At 41.6% G+C, this 20,282-nt stretch overlaps 1 long non-coding RNA gene across 1 annotated transcript in view; it reads left to right on the top strand.

The window, feature by feature from the left end:
• LOC116624944 overlaps nt 1–20,282 on the top strand; it is a 140,528-nt gene that overhangs the window by 80,935 nt on the left and 39,311 nt on the right. The window contains exon 2 of the long non-coding RNA XR_004297976.1: nt 3,007–3,157. This is a non-coding gene — a long non-coding RNA (uncharacterized LOC116624944). The remainder of the gene's footprint in view (nt 1–3,006; nt 3,158–20,282) is intronic.

The following is a 20,282-nucleotide window of genomic DNA, read 5'->3' as shown; positions in this document are numbered from 1 at the left end:
GTTTCAAGAGGTGAAAACTATAGAAAAGTGAGCTGAGGCTCCACATCTGCCTTTTCCTTGGGGGTATGTGTTGAATCTGGGCATGGCGAGTAACTGATACTGTTCTAGGCATAAGGCCACTGCTGGGAGACAGAAAAACCAGCAGATATTTAGGTGTGTGTAGAGATGCGGGTGGCTAAATTGGAGATTTGAGGGGCCTAAGATACTTGGCCAGGTTCCTCTTCAAGACATTTCCTAACTTTTGGAGCTATGCAAGACTTTATGCTGAAATGCTACACTGCAACCCACTGAAGGCCCTCTGAAACCCCTTGAAAATATACTCATTCCTCTTTCCAATACCTCGAGGAGCCTCCTACTTTCCATGCCTAACTACTTTCCATCTGTTGTAGGCTGTAGCTTGAAAGGAATTAAATATTTTTGGAGGAAATCAGATTGTAGAAGCTTGTTACATGATCTTTAAGTCAGTCCTCTGAAGGTAGCCCAACTCTCTTCCATAAAGTATAGTGTATGGTCTTGTGGACACTTTTCTGTGTAGTTTCTGTTATATGTGGGTTAACAGCTATATTCTGGCTGGTTCTGGTTGCTAGAAGGCTGACCATTGGGTTAATAGGGCATTTTTATACTTCATGGATGAACTTTGATTATGGAACAGTTTACATGACAAATAAAACAGTTAAGCACAGTGTTGGGAACTGTCATACCAGCCTGTCTATTCCACATTTTGGTGTATTCAGTTGATTTCCAGAGCCCTTTGGAGAGACATTCTGAACTTTAGTGTAAGCCAGTATTTCCTGAATCATGACACGAACCCATGTGTTGAACTACCCTTGTTTCTGACCCCTTGCACATGTCAACAGAGAAATAGCAATATGAGCTGACACCACAACCAGGGAAACACACATCCTGACACGGTGTAGCCTGACCCTCATTTTCACACCTCTTTTGGCACATGCTATAGGGACCTGTTAATAGCTTGTATTACAAAAATCCCCAGGGCTGTGCTCAAGTTTAGAATCTGCAGAAGAAACAAGATGAAAAAGCTTTATAGGGAGTGCTGGGCAGCCCTGGTGCATTGACATGGCCTGGAGGTTGGTGAGTTAGGAGACAAGTGGATACATGGAGGTCTTTTGGAACCTGTGGCACCAGAGTCGGCTTTCCAGCCAAAGTGGGAGACGAGATTTTCTTTGACTTGCTTCCATTTTCCACTTAATTTCCCTTCTACTCATTCCATTGTCCCTGGCAAACACACTTCTCCCCAGGGTTTTCACTCTGGTCCTTTCCCTAGACCTCTGTCCTCTGTCCACCTAAGAACCCCTGAAGGTCAGATGTTTCCCAATGGCAGCGCCATTTTTATAGGTGGAAAAGATTTCAGTATTTAAAGGAATGACTTTAATGCTCAGTTTTGTGGTTAGAGTCCACATAGAAGACCCTCACCCCACTATGTATAATTACCTGCTTGCTCACTCCCAGAGCCAAGCACTGACTGTCGTATCCTGCTGGGTGAATAATGGAGTTGATTCTCTAACCTTTAACAACAACCAGACTAAGGTGAATTATAGTTTGGGGCAAAGGTAGCAGGAGAGGGAGGTGGGCATTTGGATTTAATTGGAGTTGAGGCCACCAGCCTTGTAGATAAATGTCTTCTATGCTGAATGTATTCAATAATTATAGCCACCATTCACACACACACACAAAGTACACCTGAGTTCAAGAAGGGGAGTGCGAGGATTATTTTTCAACCCAGTTGGTCTAAATCCTCTCCTCACACTTTGTGGCTTCTGCAAGCAGATGCTGAACATGCTTTGAGCAAAAGGCTAGGGGTTTCCTGGCAAGCACTCCAGAAGCATCTACAAACCACAATCATTGAAGACATTTCCCAGAAGGCTTTAGGAGTACAAATCTCTTTAATTAAAATGGGAAAAGCCATAGTGAGCGAGGTGAGAAGGGGTTGGCTGAGCGGGGAAGGAGGAGGGGGATGAAGGGAAGAAAAGGAAGGAGAAAAAGTAATAAATATTTTACAAGTGTTTTCAAACACTAGCCGTCTAACACCCAGTGGAAAATGCCACTTGATGGATTATATTTTGGGTTGGAAAGTGAGGCTAATTCAATATAATGAGAGGTGAATGGGACTCCAGGCCCTTATCCAACCACAAGAGACCCCTTACAAAAGAGTCTGCTCTTTCAGTCATTAATTTTTTATGAAGTTTAATAGGCCTGAGCCTAGAGACCTTCTGTGGTGTTGATTAGCTTCATATTTCTCTCATTAATGTACAATCTGATTAGTTCTTATAAAAAGCATTTCATCTCGGGCTCCAGCATGGCAACCACATTGTTCTGATATTAGGAATTGCAAGTTTGATTCACCCGAGGAAAGAAACATCCATAGGGACAAAGGCCTTGGCCCCTTGCTGTCACAGAACGAGAGTACTGGGGAGACCAGCTGTCTCTCACATTTTGCTGGCTGCAATAAGGAGCCCTCAACATTTGGACTGGGATAATCTTATTGGAGGCCAGCAGAGCTGGTGTACTGCAAAGAGAGCAGAATTAAAAGACTAGGCAACAGCCAGTGTATCAGTCAGAGTTTCATCAGAAAAGCAGAAGTGCTGAGTGATAGAGAAAAAGGGGGCTATTGTAGGGTTGAGATTTTATGTGCTCATAGGAGCTGGCAGAAGAGTCTGCTGTTGGGCCTGAAGTTGCTGTAGATCAGCTAGACTAGGAGTCAGGATGGAAAGCTGGATGTGGGGGAGCCTGGGTGGCTCAGTCGTTAAGCATCTGCCTTCAACTCAGGTCATGATCCCAGGGTCCTGGGATCGAGCCCTGCATTGGGCTCCCTGCTCAGCAGGGAGCCTGCTTCTCCCTCTCCCACTCCCCCTGCTCGTGTTCCCTCTCTCGTTGTGTCTCTCTCTATCAAATAAATAAATAAAATATTAAAAAAAAAAAAAAAGAAAGCTGGATGTGGAAAGCAGGGACAGACTGACATCCCTCTCTGTTTCTTGCTACCTCCAGCCTTGAAGTCATGGCTGACCAAGAGGAGACGCCTGTGCCTTTAACCATGGAGATGTGCACACACTTGCCTCAAGACTTGAAGAAACAGAAGAGGGAGATCTGGCTGCTTCTGGAGAAGTTGTAGGTTCAGGAGCTGCCTGACCTCAGGAAGGTGAGCCAGCTGGTCAGGGACAACATTCGAGAGTTGCCGCAGAGTCTGATGTCAGGCATTGACCTTCAGAGAGTAAAAATGATTACTCCCCCATTTCCACCTAAATCTCATGATTTTCTAGGACTAACACTAGGGAATTCTGGGCAATGTTGTTCCAGTGCAGCTAATGTGTCACAGTTCAAAGCCTCCACAGGCAGTCCCAAGGATTGCACATTAAATAGAATGACTTCACACCTGGGGTGAGCTCTAGTGTGCAAGCAGAGGACAGATGAGTGGTGGTATGCAATGAAGACTCAATCTGTGAGAAACACAGAGAGAATTTAGGCTGAAGGAATTTTGTTTTCAATAAGGGTTGTAAGGTACCCATGACTGTCCATGTATTGGGATGTTTATAGAGGCTTCCTCATGTAGGCATAACCAATTATTAAGTCCATTGCCAGCCTCTCTGGAAGTAGGGGATGGGTACTAAAAATCCCAAGCTTCTAACGGTGGCTTGGTCTCTCTGGTAACCAGACTGCCATCCAGAAGCCATCCAGGGGCCCTGCCATAGCTGCCTCATTAGAACAAAGGTGCTCCTAGTGCTCTTATCATTAGGAATTTACAGGGGCTTGAGGAGCTCTCTGCTGAGAACCAGGGGCAGATATATTTATATTTATTTATTTAATTATCCCACAGACTGATAAAACCATAAGGAAACATAAGGAGGTGATTACTACAAAAATCAGGATGATGGGTGTTGGATTGGGACTGAAATCCCATGGAAAATCTTCTGGGGGGCGGGGCTGGCAAAGTTGTATTTCTTGCTGTGGGTTGTGGTTAAAAGGGTGTTCACCTTAGAACAACTCATTAAGCCATACATTTGTTTTTGTGGAGTTTCTTTATCCATCTTTTCTTTTATAATAAAAGGTTTCTGGGGGCACCTGGATGATGCAGTCGGTTAAGTGGCCAACTCTTGGTTTCGGCTCAAATCATGATCTTTGGGGTCCTGTGATCCAGCCCCAGTCAAGCCCAGCATTCAGCAGGGGCTGAATCTGCTTGAGACTCTCTCTCCCTCTCCTTCTGCCCCTCCCCCCATGGGCTCACACTCTTTCTCTCTCTCTCTCTCAAATAAAGAAATAAATCTTAAAAAAAAATAGTTTCTGTTCTTTCTATCTCTAATTCCACAACACCCATACTCTATTGCATCAGCTCTAGGTTATCCCGGGTTTTGATCCCAGCACCTCACCAGAACTGCTCTCATCACGCACCGGTTGCCTGCAGCTTCTAAACTCCTGGCGATGTCTCAGGCCTTATCTTACCTGCACAGCTTTTATACAGATGCCCATTCTTTTCTGCTTCAAATACGTTCTTGACTGGGTTATTGTAACACTACACTTCTTGCAATTCTTAGTCTCCTTTCCCTGAGTTCTTTTCTCTTCTATCACCTCCTAAATTTGCAATGCCCAAAGCCTCAATCTTTGAGCTCTTCTCTTCTCTGTGGACCCTCACTTCCTTTGGTGATCTCATCTAGTATGGTGGCTTTAAATAACATCGCCACATGGACAGTTCCCAAGCCAAGCTTCTGATTTACCCCCCAAATCAGTTCTACTGAGGGCTTTTCCTGCCTCAGTTAATGACCTCTCCATGCTTCATGTTGCTCAAGACAAAACTTTTAGAGTCATCATTGGTTTCTCTCTTCTTCTCCTATTCTTTTTTTTGTGGGGCGGGGGAAGGGAGAGGGAGAGAGAGAATCTTTTTAATTTTTATTTTATTTTACAATTTTTATTTTATTTTATTTTATTTTTATTTTATTTTATTTTAATGTTAGTGACCATACAGTACATCATTAGTTTTTGATGTAGTGTTCCATGATTCATTGTTTGTGTATAACACCCAGTGCTCCATGCAATACGTGCCCTCCTTAGTACCCATCACTGGGCTAACCCATCCCCCCTCCCCCCTGAGACCCCCAGTTTGTTTCCTGTAGCCCATAGACTCTCATTGTCTTTATTTTAGAGAGAGAGAGCACAGTACATGCGAGCAAGTGGAGGGACAGAGGGAGAGGAAGAGGGAGAAAAGCAGACTCCCCACTGAGCAAGGAGCCCAAGGCAAGGCTAGACATGGAGCTCCATCTCAGGACCCTGAGATCATGACCAAAATCAAGAGTCAAATGCTTAACTGACGGAGCCACCCAGGTGCCCCTTTCTTATTCTTTATTCAACCTGTAAGCAAATCTTGCTGACACCATCTTCAGAAAGGTGATCCAACTTCATGATCCAACTATTTTTCCCCTTTGTTATATTGCCACCTTGATTCAAATCAGAGTCATACCTCACCTGCAATACAGCACACCCTCCATAGTTATCTCCTTGTTCTTCTTATTACCTCCCTCTATCCCCCATGCAAGAGCGCCAGAGTACATCTTTAACAGTGAAAATTAATGCATTTTACTCCTCTGCTCAAAACTTACCAATGTCTTCTCATTTTGCTCAGAGTAAAAGCTGAAATTCTTACAATGGCTTAAAAGGACTTAGATGGTCTGACTCCCCTAGTTATCTCTTGACTTTGTGTCTTACTACAATTCTTCTCCTCCTTCTTCTTTTCTTTTTTAAATATTTATTTATTTATTGGAGAGAGAGAGAGAGAGAGCACGCAAGCAGGGGAAGGGCCAGAGGCAGAGGGAAAGAGAGAAAGAATCCTCAAGCCAATTCCCCACTGAGCATGGAGCCTAACACAGGGCTCAATTCCACCACCCCAAGATCATGACCTGAGCCCAAACCAAGAGCCAGCCACCTCGCTGACTGAGTCACCCAGGAGCTGCTCCCCCTCCCCCCACAATCTTTGACTGTAAAGTCTACTTGCCAATTCTTGAATAGATCAGACTCACTCATACCTCAGGACTTTTGCTCCTGGTTATTGCCTCTGCCAAAAACATCCTCCAGATATCCATGTGGTCTGTGTCCTCACATTCATTCAAGCCTTTGACCAAATGTTATCATCTCAATGAAGCCTCTAATATTTATATACATATATTTAATATATCATATTTAACATATATTTATTATGTTTAATGTTTGATATCTGTCTCACCACAATGAAAAATAAGTTCCATAAAAGTAGAGACTGTTGTTTGTTTTGTTCACTGATACATCCCTAGGATGTTGTTTACCACTTGATACGTAATCAGAATTCAAATTTCTATTATGAATGGGAATTCATAACAAATACATATTTGTTAATGAATGACTACAAGGAAGCACACTATTCACCTCAAATTTCCATCTTCTTTTCCCCTTTTGACTAGAAACTTCTTTGAACAACAGGAAAAAAATAGACCTCATCTCAGATTTCCAAAAACTGAAGAAAAAATAGATTTTAGTCACTTATAGAGATGTTTCCACTAACAAATGTTTTGGGTTCTCTAATGATCTGGTTTATGATCTCTCAGCTCACTCTTTCTGCAAGGCAAGCACACATTTAATGAGTGTGGTACCCATGTGCATTACATGAAAATGTGTCTAAAAAATATAAATTGGACATTATGATTGCATGTAGAGTTTTCTTTCAAGAAGTCATACTCTCACACAATTAATAAACAATACTGTTAGGTAACTTTCATTGCTAGTTATCTATATTGTTCTATGACTTGTTTTTCCAACATGAACATAAACTACTTCTATTTTGGTGTATTACTTGACATCTTTTACCAAGCTCATAATAGTTTTTATACCTAATGGACTCTAAATCATTATCAAAATATTTTCATTGACTGCTGACAAAAATGCTGAATTCTGTGTGAGGACAGGACAGATGAAATCATGTGCCCAGTAAATGAAAGGCACACATAGAAAGAAATGAATACAGTCCCTGATTTTTAAAAAAATTTCATGTATTTATTTGAGAGAGTGGGGGGGGAGGGAGAGAGATAAGCAGACTCCCACTGAGCACAGAGCCTGATGTGGGACTCCATCCCAGGACCTTGAGATCATGACCTGAGCTGAAGGCAGACGCTTAACCAACTGAGCCACCCAGGTGCCCCTACACTGCCTGGTTTTGCTGCAACTACTCAACCCAACAACAACTGTACTTCCATTTCAAGTCCTCCACAGATATTTCTCCCACTCCTTGTTCATGTCTAGGTTGACCCTTTAATCTGTCTCCCCTTGTTGTTTTCAGTTCAAGAGGAGTAATTTTAACTGGAAGACCACCTGTGCCCCACCTGTCCCTGTTCCCATAGTGATTCAAGATCCTATCTGCAATGCATAGTTAATGAGGGAAGCTGAGAACCTGAGAATGGGGAGTTGGGATGTCAGCCCACTCTGGGATTTAATTTCAAGTGTAAGGATTTTTTCCTTTATTACTTTGTTAAATCATTTACTTAATAGGCTGAGAAAGTTGGGGAAATGATGATCCTTTCCAACTTTTTGAAGCAAAAACTCTCATATTTGGTGCTTTAAGGAGAGGACAACAAAGTTTTTTTGTTCATTTTTTCATCGTTCAGCTCTAAGGAAAAGAAGGGGCTGAGATTCTGAATTAGGCTCCTGATGCATGGGTATTTAATCTATTCCTGATTCTGCATTTACTTTGCTCTGTCTGGAAAGGATGCAGAATTTGCCATAATGAATGACCCAAGCAATTTCAGCTAATGGCCAGAATTGAAACCTTTGATAATCCCAGGTGAATAATGTTGTCTCAACAGACTGAAGGAGTCTTTTACCTGTCTGACACAATGATAGATGTAATTAGTTAACAGGGATAGTCAGAGGTTTTAGTGGAGGCATTAGCAGAGATTGCTCAGGTCATTCTTAATTATGCAAATTCTCAGTCTTCTTCAGACAGAATACAAAAAGAGCAAACACAGCTGGATGAAAAGATTTCAAGGAAACCAGGAAGCTAGGAAACATCAGAGGAGTGATTATGCATCCCTCAGGCTAGGAAGGAGAAGAAATAGCCACCAAGCCTCTACTGCGGGGCCGCCCCCAACTTTAGCCAAGCCCAAACAACTGGGATGCCTACTAGGAATGCTTGTTCTAAGACATATGTCACCTTGAGCAGACACGGCTGAAAAGAGGAATATTGCAGTGGTTTTAAACCCTTTCTAAATAGCAGCCTTGCTCTCTGGGGAGAACAGACAAGTAAGTGACTTCAGTATTCAGAACCAGGAGCCAGAAAATGATGAGTTGGGTTCTATAGGGTTGAATTGGCAAAGGAAGAGGAGGGATACAGAGAGAACGAGGGTTCTCCTCCAGCCCTAAATTTGCAGCGACCTTTGAATCAGCTGTCCTTTGCCCTTCCCTGACATTCCAATTTGAGACCCTACATGTCTCCATTCTGCCTCCCAGCAAACAGTCACAGCAGTGTCAGATCTGAGAGAAGGTGCATAATTCAACCTGGCATCAAAAACAAAGGACTCTTTGCATCAGACATGTTTATTTTTCTTGTAAGGCTTTGACACGTCAATGGTTGTCACCCGTGGTTGACTGAGATCTTGGCATGAAATCAATTTGATGTCCAAAGTCAAGCAGCCTTCTTTAATGTCTCTGGATAAGGCAAGAGGGCCCTGGCATCCTTGAAAAGAGGCAAATGAATGACCTGGGGTCAATCACTCAGGCTTGACAAGGATCCAGCTGGTTCCCAAAAGCAGTCAAGAGAAGTGAACTTTGAGGCAGGGACTCTTGCCGGTTGGTTTGCAAAAGCTTCAGAAGACAACCCTGGGAATCACTGTATCTCTTCTCTCTCTGCCTGGCACAGGAGGGTAGCAAGTTTAGAGCAGGACTTTGAGGCCTCTCTATCATGTTTTTGTTTTGTTCTGTTTTTTTTCTTTCTGTAGCTTGGAGGAGGCAAATCAATGAACTATTTTACATTTTAGGGAACTCAGCACCAAGAATTTGTATGACATGAAAATATAAAAAAATAAATACAATTAAAAGGCAGCAATGAACAAAATACAAATAAAAATTAAAAAGGCAGAAATGTCTGTATGATAGGTCACTATAGGTGCAGTAGGAATGTAGGAGAATGCAAAGAGCATTCATATTAAAGTCCTACTGCCCTGGATTTAAATCCTGTCTCTATCCCTTTGCTAGCTGTGTAGCCTCACAGGAGTCACTTCAATCCCCTGAACCTAGGCTTTCTCCTCTGTAAAATGGAGATTATAGTGCCTATTTGAAGATTAAATGAATTAGAGTTTAGTACACATAAACCTTAAGCCATATTTTTATGGTGAGAAAAATTTTTGAAGTTATATCAGAGAAAAGACAAATCCTTCATATTCCTTAATGGCTCTTTAAGAGATAGAATACAGTGTTAAGTATATTTTATATGGAAATCAGTGCACCAATGATTATTTTCCTATGTATCAAGATCAATTTTGGAGTTCCACTTTTCTGTTAAGTCTTAAATAGAGACTAGCCTAATTAAGAGTTTTTCTACCAGGATTAACGAAATAGAAATCATCCAAGAAAGGGGGACAATGTCGAAGGGTCACCCAATTTGTGAGAGCATTGACTTCCCAAATAGACCTTGTTATGGAAAAATTATCCAAATTGGACTCCCAGGGATTAACTACAAACCCTCATCTGGTGCGTACTCTGTGTGAGGCATCTCCTCCCCGTGCTTTACAAATAATAAGTCATTGAATCATCATCACAAGCCTAAATTGTAGGTAGGTGTAATTGTTAATTCCATTTTGCAGATGAGACAATTGAGGAGCTAATAGGATAACAAAATTGAAAAGATCACACAGCAAGTAAGTGGCAGAGCCAGGTTTCATATGCAGGGAGTCTGACTCCAGAGCCTGTAATTTTAACCAGTGACTGTGCTATTTTCTTCGCATGGGTACTTCTCTGTGATACAGGATTTCCTTCTTAGCCCATCAAAGTGCCAACGTGCTATGTTCCTATGATTCCTTTCTACGTATATGTGAGGCATGGACGTTAATGTGCTATATTAGAAGTCTAATTCACCAGGATCCACATAAAAGCATTATTTCTGTTTTTATCTTGTACATATTAGGGAGGTCGTGAATTGCTTATAAGGAAGAGTAGGAAAATGTTATTTTTTATCATCCAAAGAAATCATGAGATAGACACATGATATATGTTAGTTGTCTGTAATACTGTAACAGAAGTATAATCTTAACAGCACAATCTTTTTTAGTGATCTATTTATTCAGAATTAAAGGGATTTGAGAAGGTAAGATTCTAGGTTATATTTTCTTTCTTCAACATCCATCCCAAGGATTCTCCCATTAGGTTTAGGCCACTGCAGTAACTGCTAGTTTGCTGGACATGCCAGTCCATTGTCAATCCCAAGGTGGCTCATGCAATCCATTTTTTAGATTTTAATAATAACTTTATTGAGATATGACTCACATACTCTTCAGAAGTATATGATTTCGTGGGTTTTAGTATTGTAAGGAGTTACCCAACCATGTGGACTATCTAATTTCAGGACATTTTCGTCCCTCCAAAAGAAACCCATTAGCTGTATCTTCCCATCCCTCACTCTTCCCCTACTCTGACTAATCTGTTTTCTGTCTCTACAGATTTGCTTATTCTGGACATTTCATATAAGTGGAATTATAATATGTGGCCTTTTGTGACTGACTCCTTCCACTTAGTATCATGTTTTCAAGGTTCTTCCATGTTGTAGCAGGTGTCATTACTTCATTCCTTTTCAAGGTTGAATAATATTTCATAGTATGGGAATACTGCACTTTCTTTAGCCAGTCATCACTGATAGACATTTGGAAATCCATTCTTCTTTTATTTTTTGGAAGCACTTGTGAAGGACTGGTATTAATTCTTTAAACATTTGGAAGAATTTACCTGTGAAGCCACGTTCATGCATTCTGTAGAGCACTGATACTTGGTGAGTGGGTCTGTAACATCTGCCGTCACCTAGGATATTGTTAGAGATGCAAATTCTTCACCACCTCCACCTGCTCCCTCCTCCCCAGTCAGATCTGTTGAATGAGAATCTCAGGGAGTAGGTCAGGCTGTGTTTTAACAAGCTCTACAAGTGGTTATTATGCATATTAAAGTTAGAAAAGCACTATTTTAGACAACTTTGAATGTTCTTTCTATCAAACTCAAGAAGTTTTGGTAGTTTGTCCCTCAATGATCCTTTTAGGTCAAGTCTCTTTTTCATTTGTTTAGCATTCTAGTGTTTGAAAACAACTATACTAATACACCTGGATACTATCTTCTCAATAAACATCACCCATTTCTTTGGGAAAAGCATATGGAGGGGTCGTCTGCCATACAACAGGGCAGGAATCTTTGTTTTGTTCGATGATGCCCCTCAAACTCTTAGAATATTGCCTGGCACATAGTATGTGCTCAATAAATATTTATTTGAATGAGCGAACAAATATCATTGGCAAATTAGAATATTATGATTTGCTGTATTAGTTAACACTTCTGGCTGAGAATAGCAGACACCCATTAAATGAGCTGAAAACAAAAACATGATATTTATCATATGGATACACATATATCTAAAGGAACCAAGGGATTTTATTCAGAGAATGAAGCATCGAGTATAAATGGCCAAGGTTTTCTCTCTCTGCCTCTCATTTTTTCATTTTTCCTACATTTGTGAGTCTTTCTTCTCTCTAGTTCCCACAGAATTGACCGGTTTACGTATCTTCAGAACATAAAATCTCCTCAGTAATATCAAGAGTGTCCAATATTATGACTCATTATTGAAGAGTTAACTCAGACTAATTAGACTAGCTTAGTCTCAGTTCTGAATTCCCAAAGGTAAAGATTTTGGTATGTGCAGCTGAGATTAGTGCCCTCCCCCAAATCACTGTATTCGGTTAAGGGTTTGGGGTCTCAATGCTTGAACATGGCTGCCCCCACCCATTGAAATCATGTGAATAAGAGACTGTGGCATTGAATTAGAAGGTGTTGAATAAAAAAGAAGGAGGTATTGAACAGACAATATGATAGATGTCTCATATCTTTGTTCGTTGGTCGATAACTTGATTAATCTAACATTTTTAAGAAACCTCTTGTGTTCAGTGGTCTGTGCTATATGTTTCAGGTAATGTAAAGAGAGATCATTTAACCTTTGCTCTAAAGAGAGACAGAATTTAGATAAAAGGTCAAGACCTCAGCACAAGAAACCTTAATCTACAATCCAAGTAGTACATGTTACATGTCACTAAGTGGAATGAACAATCAGTGTTATATGATCTGTATCATCAACACTAAAAGCAATAGCCACAAAGCGTTCATTATTACATCCTCCTAGGGATGTCACGGGTAAAGACCTTATCTGCTCTACCATAAGATGCTCATTCCCTTTAGTAGAAACCTTGGCACACTTTTTATTTGAAGTCTTTGTATCAGGAACCCCTATGCAGTTTCTGGGGAATGAATATTTGTCTTTTATGAAAATTGTGATTCTTAATTCAATTGAACAACCAAATTTTTAAAACACCTTTGGCAACTCTGCAGGACCTCCTGGTTTCTATTACGCAACCTAATTCTATTCCTGATTTTATTTTATTTTCTTATGCTTGTTTGTTACTCTACTGAAATTCCACACGTATTTACATTTTCACACTGTACTATTGGTGTATATATTTCCATATATGATATGATGTATTTCCATAAGTTTCCCCAAGTCCTTTCTTTAAAACAGGATGTATCCAACCAGAAAAAAACCCTAAACTCTGTCTTGTACAGTTCACTGAGGGAGAATTGACTGTAGGAAGTCACAGCCAGAGGAGGTCTTAGAACCGTATTTTGCTTTGGTTCCCTCTGGATTTTTTACCGTCTATATTTGGGCAGTGTGGAGAGCAACAAATTAGTTGGGATTAAGTTACTAGGGAACTCTTGCCTAACATAATTCCATTTTTTTCCCAACTGAAACTATCCCTTATGGTATTCAATGTAAATGCTACTTAATAATCTGGGTAGTTGCCCAAATATCTAAGTTCTTTTTTTTTTTTTAAGATTTTATTCATTTATTTGAGAGACAGAAAGTGAGAGAGAAAGAGAGAGAGAGAGAGAGAGAGAGCATGGGTGGTGGTGGGGGAGGGGCAGAGCAGGGAGCCGGATGTGGGGTTCAATCCTAAGACCCTGAGATCATGACCTGAGCTGAAGGCAGAAGCTTGACCAACTGAGCCACCCAGGCACCCACCAAATATCTAAGTTCTTTTGATGGCCTAAACATGACAGTAGTTTTTCAGGACCACCATTCAGCAAAGATGTTTAAGAAGATTGCCTGGGAAATAATAGAATTTGAAAACTGTAAGGAATTCTTTTTTGTTTTGGCTTTTTCTATAGACCGTTCATTCAGCTGTTCAGAGCATCTGTGTCTGGTTAGCTCAGTGAACTAGAGCATGGAGTTCATGGACTTGGACTTAATCCTCTAGTGGACTCCTTGACTTCCTTTCTGTGCCTTGGCTGGAGACTATGCTCCTAGACCCCTTGCTCCAACACGTGAGCCATGCAGTCTGGGGAGCCATTGGAAGTAACTCTGCAAAGGTGAGGGCTTAGTAACATCTCTGGGTCAAAGTCCCCCAAAAGGACCCCTTTCAAGTGCACAAAATGCCAAAGTTATCACTTATTTACCTTCTGTGGGCCAGTTAATTTCTCTCTCTCTCTCTCTCAGGCTCTCTCCATCTATCCCGTCCCACAGTAGAGGAATAACTCAGAGCACAGACTGTCTTTGTGATGGGTCGGTTAAACCACCTTGCCTTTTTTGCATGCAGAGAGGACAACGCCTTCATTGAAGTGAGATGCCCAGAATGTGGCTGGTTCTTTAGCTGGATACATGTACTCTGGGATCATCAATCAATTCTCATTTGATTCCACAAAGCCCCTTTACTGAAAAACATCCAGGCCTCTCCAACCAATATGACTCACGGGACACTTCTGATTAATACCAATCAGGTTAATGGCTTAGCTATGGTTAATGGTGCCCTGCTCTGTAGCTGCAACAACAAGAATTAATAACAAATCCCCCACTCGTTTTTGCAAATCAGAGGAAAGATGCTAAGGGCTTGACAAACTCTAATCTTTATGATTTAATGGAATCGTGTTAGAGCACAGAGACTGTGGAGATTGGGAAACTGCAAAAAATTCTCTGTCACATCCCTGGCTTTAAAGATCTGAGCTCTTTCTAATACTCTGTCAACAGCTCACTGTCACTGGGGCTTTATAAGACAGGACAGCCCCGGTGACAAACCATCTAGAAAAAAAGATACAAGAGCAAGTGGTTCATTAGTGCAGATAACACACATGAGGCTTAATCTCTATGGAGGGGGACAAAAAATTTAACAGACATCTTATCATAATGAGCTGGAAAGTATGTCTTAAAGGCACAAGGGATGATTCATTTTGTCTCTGCTGGTGACCTTTAGCGATTCAATGTCACAGACTAAGTGCTGAAGTATTCAGCTTTGGGCAGTCCCTGGGCTCAGGCACTGGGACTTTCTGTAGCCAACTGCAAAATGTATCAAACCACCAAATGTCAAGCTTTTGCCCAACCTGAAGTGGGCTCCCAGAATCCCGGAAATAGTGTTAGGGTTAGTCATTTGCTTCAGGGAAGGTTAAGATTGGGGTGACAAGAGCTGGGGGAGGTGGAAGAAGCCCTCCGTGGGTAAGGAGCCAATTGTCTGCACGAGTGGGGGGGGCGGGGCAGTAGTGTGGGAGGAGTGGGGGAGGGGCTTTATTTTAGCTGCTGCAACACCGGACGTGGGGAAACCTGGTGGCTGTGGTTTGGAGAAAAATCCCAGCTTTCAGCTGGCAGGAAAAAAAAAAGACAAAAAAAAAAGTTCACTCTACCAGGGGAGAAGACGGACAAGAACTGAGGGAGATGTGTGATGGTTGGCCAAATAATTTGGGATTCTTAGAGAAAACTAGAGTACTGGAATTTGTGCAGAAGAAGCCAATGCCGCTGGAGTTGGGGGAACCCCAGCATCGAGGGCTGTTTCCAAGCAGATGCCAAGCATCCTCGATGTAGGATCCAGGGGAATAAGACTCGTTATAGACCCAACCTAGGGGTGGAGAAGAGGTTCTCAAAGTCTCTGCCTTACTTAATGGTAGATGGTCAGAACCTGCGAGGACAGAAACCAAGGGGAAAAATCTAGGCACAGAACTGAAGAAGGCATCACTGGATGGCATTTACAAAAGCTGCCTTATGTGCTCTCTGTGTTTATTTTATTTGCCTCAATGTAGGTGTCTCGTCCTTTAGGCTATATAACCTTGGTGTAGGATGTGCCACGCTGTAACTAACAACACTGCAAGCATAAAGTATGTACTCAATTCATTCTCTTGGTTGTCTTCAAAATCTTACTTTAATTCTGAACTCTTTTTTTCTTGGGCTCTGGAAATGATAGGCTCAGAGATAAATGGCTGTTGATGGGCCTCGAAGACCATAAAAAAAAAAAAGACTTTGAAGGATTGTCTCTGTACAAAAAATCCTCTTACAAAGGACGCAGACGGTGATGGATCAGCAGCAGGCTTATGGATTGTTTTCACCACCACTTCAGCAGGAATGTTCCCTATGCCTGCTTCTCAAGTGACAACAGGCAGACACCCTCTAGGCGGTCGTCCTTAAGACTGAGGCGGATCCACCGCGTCTGAAGGAAACCTAGCCAGTGCCCTTGAGAGGCACTTACAAATGGAGGTCTGTTGGGTGTATTATCCATTTGGCTGGATTTGGAAACATCAAATACGTCTCCACATTCCCCCCACCCCCTCCACACTCCAGTTAGGTAAAGGCAAGTGCTTTGGGGACTCCGCTAGTGCCAGAAGCGAGAGCACGCAGATTAAAACCATCTTCCGTTACCTCTCCCAGCACTCAGGGATCCACATCTTTAATAACAGCAGATTCCTATTCATAGTAACAACAACAGATTATCCATACTGCAACCGCTAGCTTCATCTGGCTATTTACGTTTAAATTACCATAAATAAAATGAAATTAGGCATTGTTCTTCGGCCACACCAGCCACCTCTCAAGTGCTCCAGAGCCCCAGCATCGGGGAGTTACCATCTTGGACAGAGGTTCCTTACATGGAACACACTACTGGACGGAAAGGGATGAGACCGAGCACCTTCCATCTTTGTACCTAACACCCAGTGGCAGTTTGGTGGCTATCTACTACACACTTGATCAACTACAACAGATAATGAGCTCAATTTTTCTCTGTCTGCCTCTCCCACTGCTCTTAGGTTCTCTGTAATTAGGATTTCCTTCACAGCTTCTCTTTGCTTGAATTCCTTCTAAACAAATTCAAAGTAGGCCTCTTTGTGCATTCTCTCTCATTCTCCCTCACTCTCTCTCTTTCTTTTAAGGCTTGTTGGGCTTGGGACAGAGTATCTTTGTACTGATACTGAGCTCTCAGACAGTATTGGGTCCTGTGATTGTTCTGCCTCGTGATCAGTGAGAACAAAATCACAAGGGCTGAGGTGGTGGGATAACTGGGGAGCATTGGCTTTGGGTGTCTATTTCTGTCATCCAGAGGGGAAAGGGAGGGAAATGGGAAGACAGAATAGCTGTGCCAAGGGCTGACTCACCTGGCTCTCCTCAGCCTACAAACAGGGGAGAGAACTGTGAAGGAAGCCCATGTTTATTAAATCCCTCACAATGATCTAAGTATCTCACAGCAAACCCATAAGGGAGGTTTTATTTTCCACATGTAGAGAAAAGTTTAGAGAAATTTAGGATTCAGAAAGGTGAAGTGATTTGTTTAAGGCCTCACAGCTTGTAGGAAGCAGAGCTTATATCTTACAGTGAATTCTTTTCAAGCCCATCAGCTCTTTCTAGTACTGCAGGGAACCTTGCAAACATCAGGGGGGGGGAGGGGGCTGGAGATTTAGGCTGGATGTACAGCGAATGGTCCTCGACCAAGAGCCATCTTGAATCTAGCAGTCTATAACTGTGCCGTGGCGTGAGGGGCGTTTGCAGGCCTAGGCTCTGTTAGCCCAGGCAGTGCTCTGGCGGGTGGTATTAGGGAAAAACGGGAGAGGAGATGATCCTTTATCTGTTACGTAATATAGTTTATTGCTTTTGTAAAAGGCTTGTTGTATGATTTTGTTGCTAGCTACACTTCTGGCTAATCCAGAACAAGGTCCCAGGAGGTCACCTGGTCCAGAATTCATTCTCACATCGGATGCTACCGTCTTTCTTTTTGGTTTCTCCGTAAATTAGGGCATGGATGTTGCCATGCCAAGTTCTTCGATGGAATTAATTTTCTAAGTCTCTGGCACTGGGATATCTCCACAGTGTGAAAATCAAGATTTCCTCAAATCACAGATATTTCTGGCCTCATATTTGTAAGTGGTTTAGTAATTTTTAAAATCTTTCACATGCATTTCACATGATTCTCACTAATATCCTGTGAGTTATATAATCATTCTTTTTCCAGATGGGCAAAACAAGGCACAGTGTAGCTAAGGGAACAATGCAAAACCACAAAGTAAATAAGCTCAAGCTTCTGATTTCTGAAGCTTTGTCACTTTTTCCCATGAACAATAAAAAATTTTTTTAAAAAAAATCTCAAAATCCAGACACTTCTGTGTCCATCACCTTCATTCTTTTTCTTTCCTATGTCTTATTCTTGGTTTGGAAATCTCAAGCTTCCAGGTTGTTGAAGTTATTGAGTTAAGACATAGGGACTTGTGATAATAAATATACTTCAGAGTCACCAATGTCAAGAAATACAGAAGGTCTAGAACATGAAAGCCAATGTCCTGCTCCCAAGCAGAAAGGGTTTGGAAGCAGTCCTTCACGAAGCAGTTAGATAAACGAGAACAGCAATCAATCAACTCACTAATTCATCTACAGAGAAGCGAACTAGTGGCCTGATTCCCTGCCCACCCCCACGGCCCACACCAAATCAAAGGCCATTGTGGTATCAGGTTTAAACTGCTCAGATTAAGAAAAGAGTAAAGGTGCAACATTGTCTACTAAGTCATTAAAACAAACAAACAAACAACAACAGCAACAACAAAACCACAAAGTTTTACAAGAAACCATCTAGTAAAAGCCAAGTTCTGGGTAAGCTAAGACCCATTTGGGGAATGGAACTTGGCTTTCCTATCTCTGTTCATAAACTCACCAAGCCAAGAGATGAAATTTAGGTGCAAACTAGAATTATTAAGAACTATTAATATTAGGGCGCCTGGGCGGCTCAGTTTGTTAAGCCGCTGCCTTCGGCTTAGGTCATGATCCCCGAGTCCCAGGATTGAGTCCTGCATCGGGCTCCCTGCTCACTGGGGAGTCTGCTTCTTCCTTTGACCCTCTCCCCTCTCATGCTCTCTCTAGCTCTCTCTCTCTCTTTCAAATAAATAAATAAAATCTTTAAAAAAATTATTAATATTAATTGATACTTTAAGGAGTCAACTATCCAGCAAATATTTAATGAATTCCTGTTATGTGCCTTCTACCCTCTGCATGGTTACCTTACAGACTGATTCACAAAAATAAAGCCATGCAGCATAATCTAAGCCAAGAAATAAAGATTTCCTTCTTCCTTGGACTATCCAGGTAATTGCTTCGATATTCCACTCCATGGCACCTTGCTGCTAAAGTTTTAATTGTCTTCCAAGACCACAGGCATAAGGAAATGCAAACCAAAGCTATACTCTCCCTAGATGTCCCCCCAGAGGGAAACCCCCACAAACTGGAAAGGAATGAAGAATCATCTCACATTAAGAAATTTGCCTTCAGAGGAGGAGGGCTGGTGAGAAGCCTTTTACAACATTTTCCAGGACAGCATTAGATCCATTAATTACCTAATTCTCTGTGCCTTATTAGCTCCCTTAGAACCTTTTAGATGCCTCTAATTCCCTTATCCTAAAGGCTTCAGAATTGGGGCTACTAGTCCTTTGGTCCCAATTAGGTCCACATGTGGCATATTGTGCTGCAAATCTCTGCAGCGTATTTACACTAATTATGAACATTAATTATAGGGGAGCCCTGGGAGCTTAATGCCCATTCCAAAGTCATGCATGAAGCTAAGCTGAGTTTACAATCTTGGAAGCACAGCAAAAGCAAGCCCAGATTATATGGAGTCAGGAAGGGGAAAGAGAAACAGACATGAAAACAATCAGAGAGGCAAGAATTTCTAGGAAAAAGGGTGTCCTGAACATAAGAAAAATAAGCAGATGCCCCCTTAGTTTGCATAAATGGGGCATAGGGTCAGAACTAAACATCCAGCCCAAACCCCTTGAAATCCTTCCTCCCGAAGGTTCGAATTGATCTCAGGAGACCAGCAGGAGCTGAGTCTGCAGGTAGGGGTTAACTAACCTTGCTGCAGAGAGAACAGAGTTCAAAGCTGGCACCAAAAGAGAGCTGTACTAGGAAATAATTAAATTATAGAGATGTTTTAAAATCATATTTATTCATTCAATCATTTCTTCATGCACAGAACCCATACATTATGCTAAGTTTTATACTAGGTAACAGTAGCTAACATTTACTGTGCATTTGTTACATGTCAGGTACTATTCTAAGCACCTTAGAGGCATTCATACTTTGTCAGAACAGAGAAGAAAGACTATAATCTTTCTTCTCATACATAAAAATCTCCATTTTATGTATGAAGAAACTGAGGCACAGAAAATTTCAGATACAATTTCTCAAGAACACAGTGGGCAAGTATCTGATTCAGGGTCCAAATCTAGTCTGCCTCCCAAGCCCACTCTAACGAACACTGAACACTGCTATTCTGCCTGAACTGGGTATGAAAAGGTAAATGGAGCATGATTCCAGGCATAAAGGAATTCCCAGCCGAGGAGATTTAGACATAGAAATAATTATACAAGGTGGGCATCCTCCAGAGGCTCGAATGATACTGGATTCTATTCCTTCATGTCTAAGCAAGGGCGTTGCTGCTTCTTTCCTCTGCATGATCAAGCTTTCTTTCTCCATTGTTACTCTTACTAGCATATAAATATACTATAAAATCTCTCAATAGAAAAAAAAATCTTTTAATCTCCTGTTCCCTTCTAACTACTGCCCTTGTTTTCCTGCTTCTCTTTATAAAAACAAAACAAAATCAAACAAACAAGTAAAAACCAACACACCAGCCTCGGAGGAGTTGTTTTTACTGTCTTATTTCCCATTCTCTCTTAATCCCATTTCACTCAGGTGATTCTCCCCACCATCCCTAAGAAAT

Source organism: Phoca vitulina, unplaced genomic scaffold (genome assembly GCF_004348235.1).
Source record: "Phoca vitulina isolate PV1807 unplaced genomic scaffold, GSC_HSeal_1.0 scaffold71, whole genome shotgun sequence".
Lineage (NCBI taxonomy): Eukaryota > Metazoa > Chordata > Mammalia > Carnivora > Phocidae > Phoca > Phoca vitulina.
The sequence above is the reverse complement of the archived record's forward strand: the minus strand, read 5'-3'. Positions and strand labels throughout refer to the sequence as shown.